The 23,404-nt window shown below is 49.8% G+C and overlaps 1 non-coding gene and 2 pseudogenes across 1 annotated transcript; 2 read left to right on the top strand and 1 right to left on the bottom strand.

Moving 5' to 3' along the window:
- The first annotated feature begins 491 nt into the window (after window positions 1-491).
- On the top strand, window positions 492-610 carry LOC138218825 (5S ribosomal RNA; annotated as a pseudogene).
- Window positions 611-1,147: 537 nt separating this feature from the next.
- On the top strand, window positions 1,148-1,266 carry LOC138219047 (5S ribosomal RNA; annotated as a pseudogene).
- A 12,229-nt stretch (window positions 1,267-13,495) lies between these two features.
- Window positions 13,496-13,567, bottom strand: trnae-uuc (transfer RNA glutamic acid (anticodon UUC)). The gene has a single exon. It is a non-coding gene; the product is annotated as a tRNA-Glu (tRNA).
- Window positions 13,568-23,404: the final 9,837 nt, after the last annotated feature.

Here is a 23,404-nt window from a genome sequence, read left to right as displayed (position 1 = left end):
TGTTCACACGTGCAGTGCGGCTTGTCCGTCTGTTTATTTGTCAGCTTTGGCGAGACACGGGTGCTTGTGTATTAGCGTGAGCGTTTTTTATTCTGATCAGGAACAGTTTAACAAGTCCGCAAAGAATCGAGGAAAGGTTTATCGCCAGCTGAAAAGAGACACAGCGCTTCGGCTGTGGAGACTTGTTCGGCTGGCGTTCGGAGAGTCGCGTTTTTCAGAATTGTATTGAGATCGTTTTCCACAGAGCTCAGATGTCAAAGCACAGCAGCAGCTCTCCACAGCGATCCTCTATAGCGCCCTTTCTCCCGCAGCTCCGTCCTCATTGGAAGGAAGCAAGAGTGAAAGGCTGAAGTGAAATAGAGCGGGGACGAAGGCAGTGAAGAGAGAGAACGTGGGAAGAAGAGAAAAACGCAAGAGAAAAACAGCAGCGTCGTAAAAGAGGTGACGGAGCTGTCCTCTCAATAAGAAGGGTGCCAGCGAGCCTTGCTCTCGCTTACGGCCACACCCCCTTGAGCACGCCTGATCTCGTCTGATCTCGGAAGCTAAACAGGGATGGGCCTGGTTAGTGCTTGGATGGCAGACAGCCTGGGAATACCAGGTGCTGTAAGCTTTTAAGCGCAGGAGGCGCCCTATCCCCGCTCGCTCGCTCATTCCCCTGTTCACACGTGCAGTGCGGCTTGTCCGTCTGTTTATTTGTCAGCTTTGGCGAGACACGGGTGCTTGTGTATTAGCGTGAGCGTTTTTTATTCTGATCAGGAACAGTTTAACAAGTCCGCAAAGAATCGAGGAAAGGTTTATCGCCAGCTGAAAAGAGACACAGCGCTTCGGCTGTGGAGACTTGTTCGGCTGGCGTTCGGAGAGTCGCGTTTTTCAGAATTGTATTGAGATCGTTTTCCACAGAGCTCAGATGTCAAAGCACAGCAGCAGCTCTCCACAGCGATCCTCTATAGCGCCCTTTCTCCCGCAGCTCCGTCCTCATTGGAAGGAAGCAAGAGTGAAAGGCTGAAGTGAAATAGAGCGGGGACGAAGGCAGTGAAGAGAGAGAACGTGGGAAGAAGAGAAAAACGCAAGAGAAAAAAAGCAGCGTCGTAAAAGAGGTGACGGAGCTGTCCTCTCAATAAGAAGGGTGCCAGCGAGCCTTGCTCTCGCTTACGGCCACACCCACTTGAGCACGCCTGATCTCGTCTGATCTCGGAAGCTAAACAGGGATGGGCCTGGTTAGTGCTTGGATGGCAGACAGCCTGGGAATACCAGGTGCTGTAAGCTTTTAAGCGCAGGAGGCGCCCTATCCCCGCTCGCTCGCTCATTCCCGTTCACACGTGCAGTGCGGCTTGTCCGTCTGTTTATTTGTCAGCTTTGGCGAGACACGGGTGCTTGTGTATTAGCGTGAGCGTTTTTTATTCTGATCAGGAACAGTTTTACAAGTCCGCAAAGGATCGAGGAAAGGTTTATCGCCAGCTGAAAAGAGACACAGCGCTTCGGCTGTGGAGACTTTATTAATAAGGCCCATCAGTAGTTGAGATCTCTGTTATTCCCATCTAGAAACATGCAATCAGCATGTTATTGCTGAAGCAATAGTCACAACATTATTCCACACCTGGGTGAGATGCGGGTTATGATGACAGTCATGCTTTCTACACCTTATACTGAGCTCAGAAATGGACCAAGCGGACATCTCACGAGCAGATCCCTCCGCGTATAAGAAAGGCAACTTGTCTCAGCAAAAATACAAAAAGGCAAAAACCCCACACTTGGAATGCAAACCTACCCTAAAAAGGAAACACGGTTTTAAAACGAACTTGATTTTCCCCTGGAGAAACCTTTTTATGGACACACATCGCATCTATTACACATGTAGAACTAAATATAAAGATAAAACTTAATATAAGAAGTCATGACATATCACACATGACGAAGTCTGGTCCAGAATAAACAGTTTACACTGACCCACCTTTATTTACCCTGGTCACTCACTTCTATTAACTGTTTAACTGGGTAACAAATTAATATTTGTTTCAATTTGGGATCTACACCTGGGAGCCCTGAAATGTTGGCCAGAGGGGAGAAGCTGATATTCAGACGTGAGAATATATTAAAATAAAGGATCTGATGTTGTTTTTCACCTGTCTAATCAAAGCTTGTTCAAAAATTATCTGATTATAGGACACACGAGTTTATAATCATACTCATTCCACTTTTTAACCCCGTATATATGCACAATATGAAACGTATATACACTAAATCTCACGTGTGACTCCCATAATATACATTTCTTTACGAAAATTAGGAACACTTACTACAATTATCAACCCCCCATGACGAGGCAATATTTCATACCTTTGTTTCTTTGTGGGTTCAAAGTTCTGTCCTGTCGTTTCACACGTAATGTTTTGGTAGTTATCTCAATTTTCCTTTGCAATTATCTCCAAGATCATCATCAACTTTTTGTAAAACGCTATGCACAACTGATATTTAAAGAAAGTCCTGTACCAAAACGTCTTCGTAGGGAAAGACAACTTTTTTTCCTTACGTTAGTCGCTACACGGTTACTCAAAAAATCCATTCACCGCCTTTAAAAAAAAAGTTTCGTTTTTTATTGTGGTTCACTGACATTTCTGTCACAATTCTGAGGGACCCCAAATAAAATTCACTTGCCGGTATAAAGACGCCGGCGAGGATAAGACAGGTATCGAGCCACCTGCGTATCTAGCGGACGTTTAAAATAAAAAAAATGGCGTGTAATATTGCGAAGGGCTACTGTTTTTTTTATAGTTTGTCGATTGTAAGGGACGTGGGCCACGACAGAAATACTGGACGGGGTGGGAAAAGGTTTATTGATGGTTTATTGTACCGCAACGGTCACAATTGACTCACCAGCAAAGATGGCGCCGAGGCCACATCGGCTCCCTCCCGCCCTGCCTCGCACCGAAGCTCGAGCTGCGGAGCGCGACGCCAAACCGCCAGTCCACGGGCGCGGGCGCCGGACATAGACGTCATAAACCCTTCCGAGGCGCAGGAATTATAGATCACTGTAGTTTCTTCTGGACCCGGGTTAGGGACAGTGTGCCCTCCGTGAGAGTCTTCTGAGGAAGCCAGTGTCTCATGGGTGTCCAGGCTTGGTACCATCTGTCCATCACAGGACACACAGACACACACACTCACTCACACACCCTGGACAGGACACCAGTCCATCACAGGACATACACACACCCTAGATAGGACACCAGTCCATCACAGGACACACACACTCACACACCCTGGACAGGACACCAGTCACTCACAGGATACACACACACACTCAGACACCCTGAACAGGACACCAGTCCCTCACAGGACACACACACACAACCTGGATAGGACACCAGTCCCTCACAGGACACTCAGACACACACACTCACACACCCTGGACAGGAACCAGTCCATCACATGACAAACACACATTCACTCACACACCCTGGACAGGACAGCACTCCATCATAGGACACACACACACCAGGGCCAGTTTTCCCAGAAGCCAATTAGCCCAAAAGCCTGTCTTTGGACCCGAAGAACACAGGGAGAACATGCAGACTCCACACAGACAGCCCCCCCCCCCCCCCGGGTCCAGACCCGAGCCCGGAGCCCCCCCGCGCTGAACCCCTCCGTACAGACGGCCGCACACAGCTCCGTTGTTCCCGATTCCCGAGGTGATCTGTTAAAAGAAGCCGGTGTGTTGCCTCCAGGTGACATTTCCTACTCTAGTCAGGACAGGAGGCTCTTCTGTACACAGAAGGGGATGGGGGTGGGGAACAAGCCGCCCAGCCCTGTGGTTGAAGCCGATACCCCGGCTTCTCTCCAGACACAGCTGGGTGAGCTCCTCCAGTCAGTACAGGGGGCTCTACTGTACACAGAGGGTGGCGGGGGTGTGGAACAACTCCTTTGTTCGGGGCCTTGGGGCATTCTTGTTGTGAAAGGCGCTATATAAAAAAAACTGAATTGAAATTGAATCTTACAGGTTTGGGTTTTTCAGAGATCTTGTCAGAGATCTTGTCTGACGTGCCCGTTTCAAAAACGTAACGACACTCCTCACGTCCGAGCGCCGCCGGTCTGTGACGTAACGTATCCTTACACAACCATGACGGTTTCATCATGGACAGCACGAAAGCCCGAAAAGTGGTTGACGTTTTAATTTGGCAACGCCACGATGGATCCCAGTTTTTTTTTTTATTTTGGAGGCCAAAAAGGACAAAAAAGGAAACGTCCGGAGTGGATCGATGGTCATCTCTGCGGTTGTTCTGATGTTCTGAAAAAACAAAACAAAAAAAAAAACGGCTCGCTTGCCCGGTCGTGTAGTGTTTCCACACCCCACGCAAATCAACTTCTCTTCGCCCCCGGGGGCTCGTCGCCCGCAGCACCCCTCTCACGTGATAGGGGCTTCCCCCGGCTGTGACGTACTTACCCCACCTCCTTCGGCCAACGTCATACCGAAGGTCGCGCTTCGGGCCGCGGCGATGTTGACGGACTGTCTTGTAGTGTGAGAAGGGTTTAAATTTCGACTTAAGGAGTTGGCCATCGTTATATTTCGCGAGGTATCATTCGGGGGGAAAAAGAACATTTATATTTATCAACCTACTAGTAATACTGGGTGGATGTCACGTTCCCCAAAGTTCAGTGCCTCTCTCTAATAAAGTAGAAACGTGACATTGAACTCCGTTCGAAACAGGAGAAATCACCAGGACACGATACAACTGACGTCCGGAAAAGAAAAAAAGAACTCCTATTCCCATTTGTAATGACCCCGTAGTGTTTTTCCCGGTGTGCGCTCATCTTTCGGAGACCCGTTTCTCTCTGGTGTTTTGCTGTTGGAATAAATGCCGAGGTGACCCTTCTGTGTGGAGTCTGCGTGTTCTCTCCAGCGGGTCGTTTCCTACACCGCAGGGGCTGATCGAACCGGGGTCTCCCAATCGTCACAGAAGTGTGTGTCATTTTGGGTGGTGGTGGGGGGGTGCATCGGGGATACTGCGCCCCGAGGGGATAACCTCTCACCTTACTCCGGACGAAGGGAGAAGACCTGTACCTTCACGAGTCCGGGTTGTGAAAACTTCTTCTGGCAGTTCAAAACGTTTCGAAGAGACTACAGCGCTACCCTGTTTTCCATTTCTATCGTGTATTATTATACAGTCATAAGTATCTGTACTGATCACAGATCCCCCTCTCACTACCAGGACTGAAGCCCAGTGCAGCACGAATAATAATAATAATAATTAATCCCTCTGGACTCTCCACTCAGAGCTCTTCCCAGGTCAGGGGGATCCCCTCCAGCCCCCCCAGTGTGCAGCCCCCACGTGGATGATGCTCCAGTCCGCTCAGCACACAGCAGCTCTCAGTGGGGAGGAGAGCAGAGGGATGGAGCCAGTTCAGAGAGGGGGGTGATAAGGAGGCCATGATGGGTCAAGACCAGGGGGGGAATCAGGCCAGGACACTGGGGTAACACCCCTACTCCTCTCCAGAAACACCCCGGGATTGTTAATGAGCACAGAGAGTCAGGACCTCGGTTTGACGTCTTATCCGAAGGACGGCGCCTGTTTACAGTCCAGTGTCCCCCGTCACTATACTGGGGCATCAGGACCCACACAGACCGCAGGGTGAAAGCGCCCCCTGCTGGCCCCACTCACACCTCTCCCAGCAGCAACCTCAGTTTTTCCCAGGAGTCTCCCCTCCAGGTACTAACCAGGCTTCTACCTGCTGGGCTCCAGTGGGGAGGGGGCTGCTAGCTGGGAGCTGCAGGGTGAGATGGCTGCTGGGCAAACGATGGCTAAAGAGCTTCCTAGGACACCCTGGAGTTCGTGGTCAACTTCCTTCTCTTCAGACGGAGGTGGCTTGAAATCTGTCTCGTTTCAAGGAGTATTGGACACGATGCCCCCCCTGCTTTAGCCCCGCTAACTGGTGGCACGCCGACAACGAGGGCTCTCGGCCTCAATCCATCAACCACAAACTCTCCGGGATGAAAGAGAAAGACAGACTCTGTTTGTTCGTTTCGGGGGGGGAGGGAAAAAACCAAAAGCTTTTTTTAAAAAACATTTTAATGATGCTTAACAAAAGAACAAAAATTACAATACAGATTAATGTCAAGGGACACACCCCCCCCCCCCCCATCTTACGATCATCACAGGACCTTAAAATAATACTTAATAATACAAGGTCATGCAGACGATCTGAGGACTCAGGTGGAGATAATGTGAAAGTTTTCCACAGTCCAGTCTGGGGTCCCTCAGCTTCAGTCCAGACTGGGGTCTGGGGTCCCTCAGCTTCAGTCCAGACTGGGATCTGGGGTCCCTCAGCTCCGGTCCAGTCCAGTCTGGGGTCCCTCAGCTCCGGTCCAGTCCAGTCTGGGGCCCCTCAGCTCTGGTCCAGTCCAGTATGGGGCCCCTCAGCTCCAGTGCAGTCCAGTCCAGTCTGGTGTCCCTCAGCTCCAGTGCAGCCCAGTCTGGGGTCCCTCAGCTTTGGTCCAGCACAGTCTGGGGTCCCTCAGCTTCGGTCCAGCACAGTCTGGGGTCCCTCAGCTTCGGCCCAGCACAGACTGGGGTCTCTCAGCTTCGGTCCAGCACAGTCTGGGGTCCCTCAGCTTCAGTCCAGACTGGTGTCCCTCAGCTTCGGCCCAGCACAGACTGGAGTCCCTCAGCTTCGGTCCAGACTGGGGTCCCTCAGCTCCAGTGCAGTCCAGACTGGGGTCCCTCAGCTTCGGCCCAGCACAGACTGGAGTCCCTCAGCTTCGGTCCAGACTGGGGTCCCTCAGCTCCAGTGCAGTCCAGACTGGGGTCCCTCAGCTTCGGTCCAGCACAGTCTGGGGTCCCTTAGCTTTGGTCCAGTCCAGTCTGGGGTCCCTCAGCTTCGGTCCAGCACAGCCTGGGGCCCCTCAGCTCCAGTCCAGTCCAGTCTGGGGCCCCTCAGCTTTGGTCCAGCACAGTCTGGAGTCCCTCAGCTTCGGTCCAGCACAGACTGGGGTCCCTCAGCTTTGGCCCAGCACAGACTGGGGTCCCTCAGCTTCGGTCCAGCACAGACTGGGGTCCCTCAGCTTCGGTCCAGCACAGTCTGGGGTCCCTCAGCTCCAGTCCAGTCCAGTCTGGTGTCTCTCAGCTTCGGTCCAGCACAGTCTGGGGTCCCTCAGCTTCGGTCCAGTCCAGTCTGGTGTCCCTCAGCTCCAGTCCAGTCCAGTCCAGTCCAGTCCTTGGTGGGGAAGGCGACTCCGATCTTAGCTGGCACAGAACCAGGAAAGGAACCTGGAAAGAATATTGTTATTGCAGGTGTGAGGGACAGACACGGACATCACCATGACATCAAACAGCAAGAGGAGACTCCTCCTTGAATCACAGACACGACCGGGCGGCGTCCCCCTGTCTGCTCACCTGCACCTCCTCTTCTTCTTCTTGTCCTTCCCGGCAGCCTGCTCCTCCTCTCCCTCGCTCTTCCTCTCCTGACACACGGTCTCCGCCGCCTCCATCGGCTCGTCCTGATCATCTGTCTCCACCGACATGCAGCTCAGGGACTTTAAAAAGACGCACCAGCACTTCTGAAGCAGAGACAGGAGAGTCACGTTAAGAGTCGGACATGAACACTGCACTGAGAGAGAGAGGGGTTCATACACACACACTGACTGGACACTCCAGTACATGAACACTGCACTGAGAGAGAGAGGGGTTTATACTGTCATGGAAATTTAACTATCAAGGAAGCCACAAGAGAGAGTTCTCACCTGAGTAAGGTCTTTATTTCAATATTGCAATATTGGGAGCCCTGCTGCCACTTCGCAAAGTGCAACCAGAGACTCAATTTGTTACAAGCAGTACAGGGTTTTTATAAGACGTTGCGCTGTAAAAAAGTTCAGCACTTGGTCCCTTCTAAAACTTCCCCTTTCTCTAAGAGAAAACAGATTACATCATAGAGCGAGAGAAGAAAAACTAGATTTGTTATTCAAAGCTTATCAGTTACTTTCAGCTAATTCTAATGACCCAGACAGCATATATTATTTTGGTACATTGTCTTCTAAACTAACCTAAACAGTGTACTTTGTTGACGAACTGTTTTCTAAAATTCTGCACGTACTGTAGCATAGCAGTTATATCCTTGAAATATTATCTAAAAGCACCAATATATTTTTTTTTGCAAAGCTCTCTACATTTTTAAGAATCAATTAACTCATTAGATTTCCACTACAATACACACACACTGACTGGACACTGGACAGGAGTAAAGAGAGGATCAGAGCATTACCCACCTTCTTTTTCTTCTGTCTCACAGGAGGTGGTGATTGGACCTCCTCCAGCTGGAGTCCGAGGAGGGAGAGAGGGGGCAGGAGAGGGACAGCACAGGGAGAGAAAGAGAGAGACAGGTGAGTCAAGTGTCCCAAGAGTACAGAGACTCTGCTGAGATCACACTCGCAGTGAGTGAGCCTGGGTGTAGCCCACTAATACTGAACCACTGTACACCATAGGACAGAGAAGAGGAGGAGGAGAGAGACACACTGCCTGGACACCACAGGACAGAGAGGAGGAGGAGAGAGACACACTGACTTGACACCACAGCACAGAGAGGAGGAGGAGTGAGACACTGACAGACAGGGCTGACAAGACAGACAAGATGGCGAAACTCCACCACAGACAGGACAGGAGGCAGGGTGGGACCAGCACTGACCTTCTTCCTCTCTCCTGCCGGAGGAGCTGTCTCCACCTCCTCTTCCTCCTGCAAGTCAAGAGACAGGCTGAGAGAGAGACGGGCTGGTGGGACATCGGCGAACAGAGCTGAAGGCAGAGAGCCGGGGAGACAGGCCCAGCTGGGACAACGCAGGACAGACAGAGAGACAGACAGAAAGGAAGGAGAGAGAGACACAAAGATGAAGGCACAGAAAGACAGCAGGCAAAGAGAAAGATTGAGATTGAGGGACAAACAAACCGAGAGAGAGAGCGGAAGGAGAGAGAGAGAGGAAGGAGAGAGAAGGACAGACAGACTGACAGACGGGGCTGAAAGAGAGAGAGACAGAGAGGCAGGGACAGACAGACAGCAGGACGAGAGAGAGACAGAGATCGAGGGACAATAATTGGTTTCGAAATTTATTCTGAAAATATACAATCATTCACTCCTGAAAAATATCGAGTTCAAATTATACATTATGTACAATATTGTAATCAACATATGGCTAATCATCAAAAATAATAAAAAACTGTACTGGGGGACACAGCTGGCTGTGCTGTTCTGGACAGAACACACTGAGGTCCAGTTTCCACCTCCTGCAGGATCAAACAGCACCTCCACTGGCTCTCCAGTGAACAGAGGGACAGACAGAGAGGCTTCAGGCTGCAGGGTGACATTGTCTCTGTGAGCTGAAAGACAATCAGGACAGAGGATGATATAAGAACACACTCTGTCAAGAATATAGAGCCCTCTAGTGATCCTACTGTAGACCTGCTCACCACCCACAGTGACGATCACAGTGCTGATACTGCTTCCATTAAGGTCCCTCACTGTGTAGTTGCCCTGATCAGCTGGAGTGAGGGAGCGGAGTGTCAGAGAGCTGTTCTGCACTGACACTCACTGTTCGTACCTGGGGCCAGGGAGCCCTGCGCTGCTCAGTAAGACTATACGATTCTGGACAGATCGTGCAGGATCAAACAGCACCTCCACTGGACCAGCAGTGTGGAGGGGGGAGACAGAGAGGCACCAGGCTGCAGGCTGTGGACTTCTGAGTGAGCTGAAAAGGGACAGGTAGAAACATGTTGAATATTTAGTTTTACAACAATACCTTGAGTTTGGACTGCGATCAGCTTCATTTTGTATTTCAGCTGTGAAAATGCAATTTAAAAAATGCACGCCACAGTCATGTTAGGTTCAAGTTACAGTTGCATCACAACTCAATACATTTGCAATTCACTTCTGAGATAATTGTTCCTGGTGTTTGTGTTGTGTATGCCTTGCAATGGAGGGGTGAGAAATAATGGACTTATTACATTATAATGAATAATAATTGCTTACACTTATATAGTGCTTTTCTGGACACTCCACTCAAAGCGCTTTGCAGGACATGGGGACTCCCCTTCACCACCACCAATGTGCAGCATCCACCTGGATGATGGGACGGCAGCCATAGTGCACCAGAACGCTCCCCACACACCAGCTATGAGTGGGGAGGAGAGCAGAGTAATGAAGCCAATTCATAAATGGGGGTTATTAGGAGGCCATGATTGGTAAGGGTCAATGGGAAATTTGGCCAGGACACTGGGGTAAAACCCCTACTCTTTTCGAGAAACACCCCGGGATTTTTAATGACCACAGAGAGTCAGGACCTCGGTTTTACGTCTCATCTGAAGGACAGCACCTGTTTACAGTTTTTCCAGTGTCCCCGTCACTATACTGGGGCATTAGGACCCACATGGACCACAGGGTGAGAGTTCCCCCTGCTGGCCCCACTAACACCTCTTCCAGCAGCAACCTTAGTTATTATTGTGAAGAATGAAAGAATATTAGGAACATGAAAAGGTTGAATGTTTTAAATGCGTTTTTTTACTGAAACATCCGCTACAGAGATGCGCACACACGTCATTACAAACGCACACCCGCACAGAGACGTCCTCAAGCGCCTTGTTCACAATTATGGGCTCCAATAGGAACAAAAAACGCCAGCCTGACAACTCGAGCATTCAAACCAAGAACCCAACACGTACTTACGTTGGCAGCCTGTGCAGAAAAGCAGAAAGAACCACAAGCCTTCTCTATTGGGAGGAAAAACACACACTCCCTCTCTCACACTCCTGATTTCCTTAAATAGCTCATTCTTCATCTCTGGCTCCTACATACAGTATAGCAGCGCTCAGTCTGCTTTGAATAAGCCATAAATCTAAGATTTGTTTTATCTGTTCCTCTTGTCTAGGCCTAGAGCTGCTTTTCATAAAAGAGCTGTTTGCATAAATAGCTAGGGTTACAGCTGAAGACACCAGCTTCATCCCCCAGTGTGTTATATGTCGGGAGCAAGAGAAGAGGGCCAGGCCGTGCCTTTTCATAGATTTTTCTTCTGAAAAGTCGGGTTCTCGGAGGCAGATTTAGCCCCTCATGCAGTGTAGAGAGATAGACAGGCCAGCGCGCACAGTTAGAGCTGCACCCTCACACAGAGTCAGACCCGCACAGACACGTCCTCTTGTTTAAACAAATACACAAACCTGACGGCGCTCACAATGATCCAGACACACACACACACACGTGACATCAGCAGTCACTCTCGCACCCTGGACCCCAGCTCAGTCCTCACCTCCAGCTCCTGCAAACCGCTTCGAACAAACTGTATTAAGAAAATTAGGTTGCGTTCCGGTAGCAGGCCATCCTGGGCACCAGTGTTAGTTACACACTCATTTGAAAAAGCCCTTCCGCATCGTCGGGCATGCTTCACAGTGCTGGACCTGGGGTGTGGGTGCTGTCTGTGTGGAGTTTGCATGTTCTCTCCCTTGTCTGTGGGGGTTTCCTCCAGGTGCTCCAGTTTCCACCCACAGTCCAGGGACAGGCTGCCACTTTCACTGGGCAGTGCACTGTCGCCATGGCAGCATGGTGGGTCGGCTCTGATTTCAGTCTTTATTTCCTTTTTCAGAGATCCTGTAACCAGGACCTGTTCACTGCCACGACGGACAGGGAAGCCCGTCATCACTGGACATCCTCTTACCTCCTGTGGCAAAGGGCAGCTGATGAAGCTTTGTGCTCGCCGGATCATGGCAATCGCCACTCCACCCTGATCCTGGCTCAGCACAGGGCACCTGGGTTCACTCCTTTCAGACTAAAGAGACTCAGTTTCTTCAATCTGTCAGTGTGAGACACTCCCTTCAGACTAAAGAGACTCAGTTCCTCCGGCCTGTCAGTGTGAGACACTCCCTTCAGACTAAAGAGACTCAGTTTCTTCAATCTGTCAGTGTGAGACACTCCCTTCAGACTAAAGAGACTCAGTTCCTCCGGCCTGTCAGTGTGAGACACTCCCTTCAGACTAAAGAGACTCAGTTTCTTCATCTGTCAGTGTGGGATGCCTACACCAGCTTCGAACGCCTGTACACAATACCGCGGACTGCCTGCCAGACCAAATTCTGGGCTTACAGCAAACCACCCATTACATACACCGGTGTCTTCCCCGGGCCAGAGGAATTCAGGAACTCACGTTTACTCCGTCATCTCAGGCGATTCTCGCAGGGAGCAGAGATTTCCCAATCGATCAGAGAGAGTCGGGACTTTTTTCCCGCAAGAAACAACAAAACCGAAGTATTCTTCGATGTGCCGGTACAAACTTTCAGGTTATATAGTCCTTCCTTGCTGCTTCAGACATCATTCGGTGTTATGGTAAGGGGGGGTCATGGTATTTGGCCAGTTAAGAGACCCTGGCCAAATGGTCAGTTTAAGATTATGCCCCCTCGCATCTGGAATCCTTATCAGTTAACCCCCTTTCCTGCCATAAACCCCTGTTGCTTAGAAGTGTAATTTTCAGGCAGAATTGACTTAAGTTAACCCTTTTTACATCTTGTCTCTTACTTCAGCCCTCTTCCATTTGCTAGTTCAAAGTTGTACAACCCATTTGTATCTGCTAGGCGGCGCAGTCATCGTGCACAAAGAACGCTTTGAAAAGCGTCAAAGGCAAGTCATTCCGAGTTGGTCGTTTGTGTTTTCCGTTCAGACGCGAAATGCTGAAATGATCTCTCGGCTCCTCGGTTGTCATTTCTGCTCCGTAAAGGAATCACAGCACGCGTCGGCTTCCAGCACGGTGGGTTGGGACACGATGCCGGGGGTCGGAGAGAGCGATGTCTTCCTCGTTAGTATAGGACCTGTCACCTGTCCCCACCTGTCACGCGGGAGACCGGGGTACATCAGGACGCGCATTGAAGTGAAAGCAGGATGCGCTGCGACCTGCACTGTGCAGATCCCGCCACACTAAGAGGTGAGTGGGTCTGTTCGATCACAGCGTGGTGACAAAAGAAGTCTGTTTCCGCCTGGTTTCGAACAGGGGACTTTTCGCGTGGGAGGCGAACATGATAACCACTACACTACGGAAACAATGGTAAACTGTGCCCAGCGGCCCAGTGCTGAGCTTCGCCAATGCGATTCAGCTGGTTCCAGTGCCTTTATTGGAGTGCGCTGATGGACCGTGCTCTCTCTCCAGAGACCAGCACGCCTGTCATGGACGGAGCAGGAAAGGCGGCGCCACATTCTACAGCCCTCTCCACGCAATCGACGAAATCGGGCTACTGAAGTGGAGAAAATCGCCTCTCCAGAAAGAGCAAATATCATCTTGGAGAGTATAAATCCTATTGCCGAAGGTCAGCCCTGTCTACCAGAGTAACCCTCCCACAGCGATGATCAGCTCGTCTCACACGCGAGAAGTTTCGGTTGGAAACAAGCGCCCCCTCTTCTCGCACGTTTTGCACGTTCGAGTAGTTTTAATGCGGCTCTTTCGTACACGGTCCTGATCTTTTGGAAAGCAGGAGGCAAAATGGACACGTTCCCATACCGGGAGTCGAACCCGGGCCGCCTGGGTGAAAACCAGGAATCCTAACCGCTAGACCATATGGGAGCACACAACCCACCCTGTTCCGGGCATCATGCAAGCAAACTACATAAATATGAGAAAACACGCAAGAGAGTTGTCACTCAGAGTGTCGAAGGGTCGATGTATACTGGGGCTCAGTTGAAATGCAACGTCAGGACTTTTCCGAATTATGTCACACGAAGAGAGCACAGCCTTTTCCGCCCTGCCACGTGTGTCTCGGTAACTCGCCGTGATCGTATAGTGGTCAGTACTTTGCGTTGTAGCCGCAACCGAGTCACGGCAGAATAGGGGCGTCTGCTTTTACTACTTGTACGAATGAAGGCAAAAAAAAGCCAATCGATGTGAACGAACGGCGCTTTACAGATGAGTACTGCCTGACTGGATTGTTGATGAACGACAGAGGCCACTCCGACCTCTTCTCGGTTTTCTTCAATGACTTACTAAGGATCTTCTACACATTCGCCCATGCAGGGGAAGCCAGTTACACCAAAGCAAACGCAGGAAAGTGCAATTCAAGCAGAGACCAGGAGGGACTTGTTTACACCGAGAGTGGTCGGAGAATGGAACAATGCGCCCAGCCCTGTTGCTGGAGCCGATTCTTGATGAGATCTTGGGCTCACTAAGAAGCCCCCGCTGGATGCTAATCTTTCTGTTGTTCTTGCAGGTCCTGCGCTGCTTTTGAGCCGACAGAGCTCGTCCTGGTCTGTCGGCACAGCCCAATTGCAAATGATCGGCTCCGCGTCCAGTGTGTGATCTCCTGTTCAAGCCCAAGCGAAGACACAGTGAGCCTATCTGTCAATAATAGTAATACAGTGTGGGATGTCCTGTCCCAGTCTGAGGAACAAACAGTGAGCATGTCTCTCAATAATAATAATAATAATATAGTGTGGGATCTCCTGTCCCAGCCTGGGGAACAATGAGCCTGTTTCACAATAATAATAATACAGTGTGTGATCTCTTGTCCCAGCCTGAGGAACAGACAGAGAGCCTGTCTCTCAATACTAATAATACAGTGTGTGATCTCCTGTCCCAGCCTGAGGAACAGACAGTGAGCCTCTCTCTCAGTAATAATAATACAGTGTGTGATCTCCTGTCCCAGCCCAAACGACGACACAGTGTGCCTATCTGTCAATAATAATAATACAGGGTGCAATCTCCTGTCCCAGCCTGAGGAACAGTGTGCCTGTCAATCAATAATAATATTACAGTATGTGATCTCCTGCTCCAGCCTGAGGAACAGACAGTGAGACTGTCTCTCAATAATAATAATACAGTGTATGTCCTCCTGTCCCAGCCTGAGGAAAAGACAGTGAGCCTGTCTCTCAATAATAATAATCCAGTGTGTGATCTCCTGTTCAAGCCCAAGCGAAGACACAGTGAGCCTATCTGTCAATAATAGTAATACAATGTGTGATCTCCTGTCCCATTCTGAGGAACAGACAGTAAGCCTATCTGTCAATAATAATAATACAGTGTGTGATCTCCTGTCCCAGCCTGAAGAACAGAGAGTGAGCCTGTCTCTCAATAATAATACAGTGTGTGATCCTCTGTCCCAGCCTGATGAACAGACAGTGAGCCTGTCTCTCAATAAAAATAATACAGTGTGTTATCTCCTGTCCCAGCCTGAGGAACAGTGAGCCTGTCAATCAATAATAATAATACAATATGTGATGTCCTGTCTCAGCCTGTGGAACAGAGAGTAAGCCTGTCTCTCAATAATAATAATACAGTGTGTGATCTCCTGTCCCAGCCAGGGGAACAGTGAGCCAGACTCTCAGTAATAATAATACAGTGTGATCTACTGTCCCAGCATGAGGAACAGTGAGACTGTCTCTCAATAATAATAATACAGTGTGAATTCCTGTCTCCCCCTGAGGAACAGAGAGTAAGCCTCTCTCTCAATAATAATAATACAGTGTGTGATCTCCTGTCCCAGCCTGAGGAACAGACAGTGAGCCTGTCTCAATAATAATACAGTGTGTGACCATCTGTCCCAGACCGAGGAAAAGACAGTGAGTCTGTCTCTAAATAATAATAATACAGTGTGGGATCTCCTGTCCCAGCCTGGGGAACAGTGAGCCAGACTCTCAATAATAATAATACATTGTGACCTACTGTCCCAGCCTGAGGAACAGACAGTGAGTTTGTCTCTCAATAATAATACAGTGTTATCTCCTGTCCCAGCCTGGGGAACAGACAGTGAGCCTGTCTCTCAATAATAATAATACAGTGTGTAATCTCCTGTCCCAGACTGAGGAACAGACAGTGAGACTGTCTCTCAATAATTATAATAATACTGTGTGATCTCCTGACCCAGCCTGGGGAACATACAGTGAGCCTGTCTCTCTATAATAATAATACAGTGTGTGATCCTCTGTCCCAGCCTGAGGAACAGACAGTGAGCCTGTCTCTCAATAATAATAATTCAGTGTGGGATCTCCTGTCCAACTCTGAGGAACAGTGAGCCTGTCTCTCTATAATAATAATACAGTGTGTGATCCTCTGTCTCAGCTTGAGGAACAGAGAGTAAGCCTGTCTCTCAATAATAATAATACAGTGTGGGATCCTCTGTCCCAGTGTGAGGAACAGACAGTGAGCCTGTCTCTCAATAATAATACAGTGTGTGATCTCCTGTCCCAGCGTGAGGAACAGTGAGCCTGTCAATCAATAATAATACAGTATGTGATCTCCTGTCCCAGCCTGGGGAACAGTGAGCCAGACTCTCAATAATATTAATAATAATAATACAGTGTGATTTACTGTCCCAGCCTGAGATACAGACAGTGAGCCTGTCTCTAAATAATAATATAGTGTGTGACCACCTTCTGTGGTCTGTTTCAAATCCGCCCGCAATGAGACACAGAGGAGAAATGAAGAGCCCCAGTCGTGCTAGAAAATCACCCGGGAAAGTGACTTTCAATGTAGGAAAAAAAAGTCGTTAGTAACAGACATAATATGTTTGTTTTGTTTTTTTAATCGCTGCGATGTGTGACTAAGCTCATACGACTAAGAGTTGCTCCCTTTGTCTAGATCTGGTAACCTGCTCGTCGCTGGTGGGCCAGATTGTGTCCCCCGTCTCTACACTGGGGCATTAAGACCCACACAGACCGCAGGGTGAGTGCCCCCTGCTGGCCCCACTGAGAGGTCGTATCCCACCTCCTCCGCTCTCTGAGAAAAGCAGTATCTTCAGGCCCTGACATCCCACCCCTGCCACTCTCTGCGTAAATAAGTATCGTCAGGCCCTGACATCCCACCCCTGTCACTCCCTGCGTAAAGAAGTGTCGTATGGCCCTGACATCACACCCCCACCACTCTCTGCCGAAAGCACTGTCATATAGCCCTGACATCCCACCCCTCCACTCTCTGCATAAAGCAGTGTTGTCAAGCCCTGACATCCCACCCCCACCACTCTCTGTGTAAAGCACTGTCATATGGCCCTGACATCCTAGCCCCATCACTCTCTGCGGAAAGCACTGTCGTATAGCCTTGACACCCACCTCTCCACTCTCTGTGTAAAGCAGTGTCATCTAGCCCTGACATCCCACCCCCTCCACTCTCTGAATAAAGAAGTGTCATATGGCCCTGACACCCACTCCTCCATTCTCTGCATAAAGCAGTGTCGTCAGGCCCTGACATCCCACCCCTCCACTCTCTGCGTAATGCGGTATCGTCAGGCCTTGACATCCAACCCCCGCCACTCTCTGCGTAAAGCAGACATGTTACAGACATTTACAACAAAGACGTATTATAAAATATTGACATATACTGTAGGCGGCTGGAGCATTATTGGGAGACAGACTCACTGTTCCTCAGGCTGTGACAGGAGATCACATACTGGGCTGCCAGATCAACTGAGTTCCCTCCTCCCTCTCCCAGTAGGATTGGGACCCGTTGTGATTCTGGCAGGTGTGGGAACTCTGGGATTAGATTTCTGAATTTCGGGAAGAATGTTTCTCTAATCCCAGAGTATCTGTCACAGTGCAGTAGGAAGTGCACCTCTGTCTCTATTTCTCCCCGCTGGCAGTGGGAGCACAGCCTGTCCTCTCTGGGCAGCCAGGTCTGCCTGTGTCGCCAAGTTTCTATGGCCAAGTTGTGGTCACTGAGCCTGTACTTCGTCAGGGTCTGTTTCTGTTTGTTATTTTTTATTTTGGTCAAATATTCAGCTAGTGTGTATTGTCTGTTTAAGGTTCTGTAGCATTCCAGTTTATGTTGTGTTTGTGTGTGTGTGTCCCAATGTGTGAGATATTGCTATTTGATCTGTGCTGTGATGTGGTTGAGTCTGGGTTGTGGTGCTCTAGCAGTGCTGTCCTGAGGCTGGTTAGTGTCGGTGTCACTCACTGCGAGTGTGATCTCAGCAGAGTCTCTGTACTCTTGGGACACTTGACTCACCTGTCTCTCTCTTTCTCTCCCTGTGCTGTCCCTCTCCTGCCCCCTCTCTCCCTCCTCGGACTCCAACTGGAGGAGGTCCAATCACCACCTCCTGTGAGACAGAAGAAAAAGAAGGTGGGTAATGCTCTGATCCTCTCTTTACTCCTGTCCAGTGTCCAGTCAGTGTGTCTGTATGAACCCCTCTCTCTCTCAGTGCAGTGTTCATGTACTGGAGTGTCCAGTCAGTGTATGTGTATGAACCCCTCTCTCTCTCAGTGCAGTGTTCATGTCCTGGAGTGTCCAGTCAGTGTGTCTGTATCAACCCCTCTCTCCCAGTGCAGTGTTCATGTACTGGAGTGTCCAGTCCGACTCTTAACGTGACTCTCCTGTCTCTGCTTCAGAAGCGCTGGTGCGTCTTTTTAAACTCCCTGAGCTGCGTGTCGGTGGAGACAGATGATCAGGACGAGCCGATGGAGGCGGCGGAGACCGTGGGTCAGGAGAGGAAGAGCGAGGGAGAGGAGGAGCAGGCTGCCGGGAAGGACAAGAAGAGGAAGAGGAGGTGCAGGTGAGCAGACAGGGGGGCGCCGCCCGGTCGTGTCTGTGATTCAAGGAGAAGTCTCCTCTTGCTGTTTGATGTCATGGTGACGTCTGTGTCTGTGTCCCTCACACCTGCAATAACAATATTCTTTCCAGGTTCCTTTCCTGGTTCTGTGCCTGCTAAGATCTGGACTGGAATGGACTGGACTGAATTGGACTGGACCGAAGCTGAGGGACCCCAGACTGTGCTGGACCGAAGCTGAGGGACCCCAGACTGGACTGGACAGGAGCTGAGGGACACCAGACTGTGCTGGACCGAAGCTGAGGGACCCCAGTCTGGACTGAAGCTGAGGGACCCCAGACTGTGCTGGACCGAAGCTGAGGGACCCCAGTCTATGCTGGACCGAAGCTGAGGGACCCCAGACTGGACAGCACTGGAGCTGAGGGACACCAGACTGGACTGGACTGGAGCTGAGGGGCCCCAGACTGGACTGGACTGAAGCTTAGGGACCCCAGTCTGGACCGAAGCTGAGGGACCCCAGACTGGACCGAAGCTGAGGGACCCCAGTCTGTGCTGGACCGAAGCTGAGGGACCCCAGACTGGACCGAAGCTGAGGGACCCCAGACTGTGCTGGACCGATGCTGAGGGGCCCCAGACTGGACTGAAGCTGAGGGGCCCCAGACTGGTCTGGACTGAAGCTGAGGGGCCCCAGACTGGACTGATGACCTTTTGTTAAGCATCAATAAACATTTTTTTAAAAAAATCTGTTTAGCTTTTGGTTTTTTCCCTCCCCCCCCCCCTAAGGCTGCTGCTGGGAGAGGTGTGAGTAGGGCCAGCAGGGGGCGCTCTCACCCTGCAGTCTGTGTGGGTCCTGATGCCCCAGTATAGTGACGGGGGACACTGGACTGTAAACAGGCGCCGTCCTTCGGATGAGACGTAAAACCGAGGTCCTGACTCTCTGTGCTTGTTAACAATCCCGGGGTGTTTCTGGAGAAGAGTAGGGGTGTTATCCCAGTGTCCTGGCCTGATTCCCCCCCTAGTCTTGACCCATCATGGCCTCCGTATCACCCCCCTCTCTGAACTGGCTCCATTCCTCTGCTCTCCTCCCCACTGAGAGCTGCTGTGTGCTGAGCGGACTGGAGCATCATCCAGGTGGAGGCTGCACACTGGGGGGACTGGAGGGGATCTCCCTGACCTGGGAGGAGCTCTGAGTGGAGGGTCCAGACTTATTAATTATTATTATTATTCGTGCTGCACTGGGCTTCAGTCCTGGCAGTGAGAGGGGGACTCTGTGATCAGGACAGATACTTATGACTGTATAATAATACACGATAGAAATGGAAAACAGGGTAGCGCTGTAGTCTCTTCGAAACGTTTTGAACTGCCAGAAGAAGTTTTCACAACCTGGACTCGTGAAGGTACAGGTCTTCTCCCATCGTCCGGAGTAAGGTGAGAGGTTATCCCCTCGGGGCGCAGTATCCCCGATGCACCCCCCCACCACCACCCAAAACGACACACACTTCTGTGACGATTGGGAGACCAGCCCCTGCGGTGGAGGAAACGACCCGCTGGAGAGAACACGCAGACTCCACACAGAAGGGTCACCTCGGCATTTATTCCAACAGCACAACAACACCAGAGAGAAACGGTCTCCGAAAGATAAGCGTACACCGGGAAAAACACGACGGGGTCATTACAAACGGGAATAGGAGTTCTTTTTTTCTTTTTTTTCTGGACGTCAGTTGTATAGTGTCCTGGTGATTTCTCCCGTTTCGAACGGAGTTTAATGTCGCGTTTCTACTTTATTAGAGAGAGGCACTGAACTTTGGGGACGTGACATCCACCCAGTATTACTAGTAGGTTGATAAATATAAATGTTCTTTTCCCCCCCGTATGATACCTCGCGAAATATAACGATGGCCAACTCCTTAAGTCGAAATTTAAACCCTTCTCACGCTACAAGACAGTCCGTCAACATCGCCGCGGCCCGAAGCGCGACCTTCGGTATGACGTTGGCCGAAGGGGGTGGGGTAAGTACGTCACAGCCGGGGGAAGCCCCTATCACGTGAGAGGGGTGCGGCGGGCGACGAGCCCCCAGGGGCGAAGAGAAGTTGATTTGCGTGGGGTGTGGAAACACTACACGACCGGGCAAGCGAGCCGTTTTTTTTTGTTTTGTTTTTTCCAGAACATCAGAACAACCGCAGAGATGACCATCGATCCACCTCCAGACGTTTCCTTTTTTGTCGTCTTTGGCCCCCAAAATAAAAAGAAAAACTGGGATCCATCGTGGCATTGCCAAATTAAAACGTCAACCACTTTTCGGGCTTTCGTGCTGTCCATGATGAAACCGTCATGGTTGTGTAAGCATACGTTACGTCACAGACCGGCGGCGCTCGGACGTGAGGAGTGTCGTTACGTTTTTGAAATGGCACGTCAGACAAGATCTCTGACAAGATCTCCGAAAAACCCAAACCTGTAAGATTCAATTTCAATTCAGTTTTTTATATAGCGCCTTTCACAACAAGAATGCCCCAAGGCCCCGAACAAAGGAGTTGTTCCACACCCCTGCCACCCTCTGTGTACAGTAGAGCCCCCTGTACTGACTGGAGGAGCTCACCCAGGCTTTTGGGCTAATTGGCTTCTGGGAAAACTGGCCCTGGTGTGTGTGTGTCCTGTGATGGAGTGCTGTCCTGTCCAGGGTGTGTGAGTGAGTGTGTGTTTGTCATGTGATGGACTGGTTCCTGTCCAGGGTGTGTGAGTGTGTGTCTGAGTGTCCTGTGAGGGACTGGTGTCCTATCCAGGTTGTGTGTGTGTGTCCTGTGAGGGACTGGTGTCCTGTTCAGGGTGTGTGAGTGTGTGTGTGAGTGTGTGTGTGTGTGTGTGTGTGAGTGTGTGTGTGTGTGAGTGTGAGTGTGAGTGTGAGTGTGAGTGTGTGTGTGTGTGTGTGTATGTGTGTGTGTGTGTCCTGTGAGTGACTGGTTCCTGTCCAGGGTGTGTGAGTGTGTGTCTGAGTGTCCTGTGAGGGACTGGTGTCCTATCCAGGTTGTGTGTGTGTGTCCTGTGAGGGACTGGTGTCCTGTTCAGGGTGTGTGTGTGTGTGAGTGAGTGTGTGTGTGTCCTGTGATGGACAGATGGTACCAAGCCTGGACACCCATGAGACACTGGCTTCCTCAGAAGACTCTCACGGAGGGCACACTGTCCCTAACCGGGTCCAGAAGAAACTACAGTGATCTATAATTCCTGCGCCTCGGAAGGGTTTATGACGTCTATGTCCGGCGCCCGCGCCCGTGGACCGGTGGTTTGGCGTCGCGCTCCGCAGCTCGAGCTTCGGTGCGAGGCAGGGCGGGAGGGAGCCGATGTGGCCTCGGCGCCATCTTTGCTGGTGAGTCAATTGTGACCGTTGCGGTACAATAAACCATCAATAAACCTTTTCCCACCCCGTCCAGTATTTCTGTCGCGGCCCACGTCCCTTACAATCGACAAACTATTAAAAAAAAACAGTAGCCCTTCGCAACATTACACGCCATTTTTTTTATTTTAAACGTCCGCTAGATACGCAGGTGGCTCGATACCTGTCTTATCCTCGCCGGCGTCTTTATACCGGCAAGTGAATTTTATATGGGGTCCCTCAGAATTGTGACAGAAATGTCAGTGAACCACAATAAAAAACGAAACTTTTTTTTTAAAGGCGGTGAATGGATTTTCTGAGTAACCGTGTAGCGACTAACGTAAGGAAAAAAAAGTTGTCTTTCCCTACGAAGACGTTTTGGTACAGGACTTTCTTTAAATATCAGTTGTGCATAGCGTTTTACAAAAAGTTGATGATGATCTTGGAGATAATTGCAAAGGAAAATTGAGATAACTACCAAAACATTACGTGTGAAACGACAGGACAGAACTTTGAACCCACAAAGAAACAAAGGTATGAAATATTGCCTCGTCATGGGGGGTTGATAATTGTAGTAAGTGTTCCTAATTTTCGTAAAGAAATGTATATTATGGGAGTCACACGTGAGATTTAGTGTATATACGTTTCATATTGTGCATATATACGGGGTTAAAAAGTGGAATGAGTATGATTATAAACTCGTGTGTCCTATAATCAGATAATTTTTGAACAAGCTTTGATTAGACAGGTGAAAAACAACATCAGATCCTTTTTTTAATATATTCTCACGTCTGAATATCAGCTTCTCCCCTCTGGCCAACATTTCAGGGCTCCCAGGTGTAGATCCCAAATTGAAACAAATATTAATTTGTTACCCAGTTAAACAGTTAATAGAAGTGAGTGACCAGGGTAAATAAAGGTGGGTCAGTGTAAACTGTTTATTCTGGACCAGACTTCGTCATGTGTGATATGTCATGACTTCTTATATGAAGTTTTATCTTTATATTTAGTTCTACATGTGTAATAGATGCGATGTGTGTCCATAAAAAGGTTTCTCCAGGGGAAAATCAAGTTCGTTTTAAAACCGTGTTTCCTTTTTAGGGTACGTTTGCATTCCAAGTGTGGGGTTTTTGCCTTTTTATCATATTTTGGATGTGAATCCGTGGTATTTTTGCTGAGACAAATTGCCTTTCTTATACGCGGAGGGATCTGCTCGTGAGATGTCCGCTTGGTCCATTTCTGAGCTCAGTATAAGGTGTAGAAAGCATGACTGTCATCATAACCCGCATCTCACCCAGGTGTGGAATAATGTTGTGACTATTGCTTCAGCAATAACATGCTGATTGCATGTTTCTAGATGGGTATAACAGAGATCTCAACTACTGAGGGGCCTTATTAATAAAGTCTCCACAGCCGAAGCGCTGTGTCTCTTTTCAGCTGGCGATAAACCTTTCCTCGATCCTTTGCGGACTTGTAAAACTGTTCCTGATCAGAATAAAAAACGCTCACGCTAATACACAAGCACCCGTGTCTCGCCAAAGCTGACAAATAAACAGACGGACAAGCC

Source organism: Lepisosteus oculatus, chromosome 14 (genome assembly GCF_040954835.1).
Source record: "Lepisosteus oculatus isolate fLepOcu1 chromosome 14, fLepOcu1.hap2, whole genome shotgun sequence".
Taxonomy (NCBI): Eukaryota; Metazoa; Chordata; class Actinopteri; order Semionotiformes; family Lepisosteidae; genus Lepisosteus; species Lepisosteus oculatus.
This window is presented reverse-complemented; position numbering and strand designations above follow the sequence as displayed.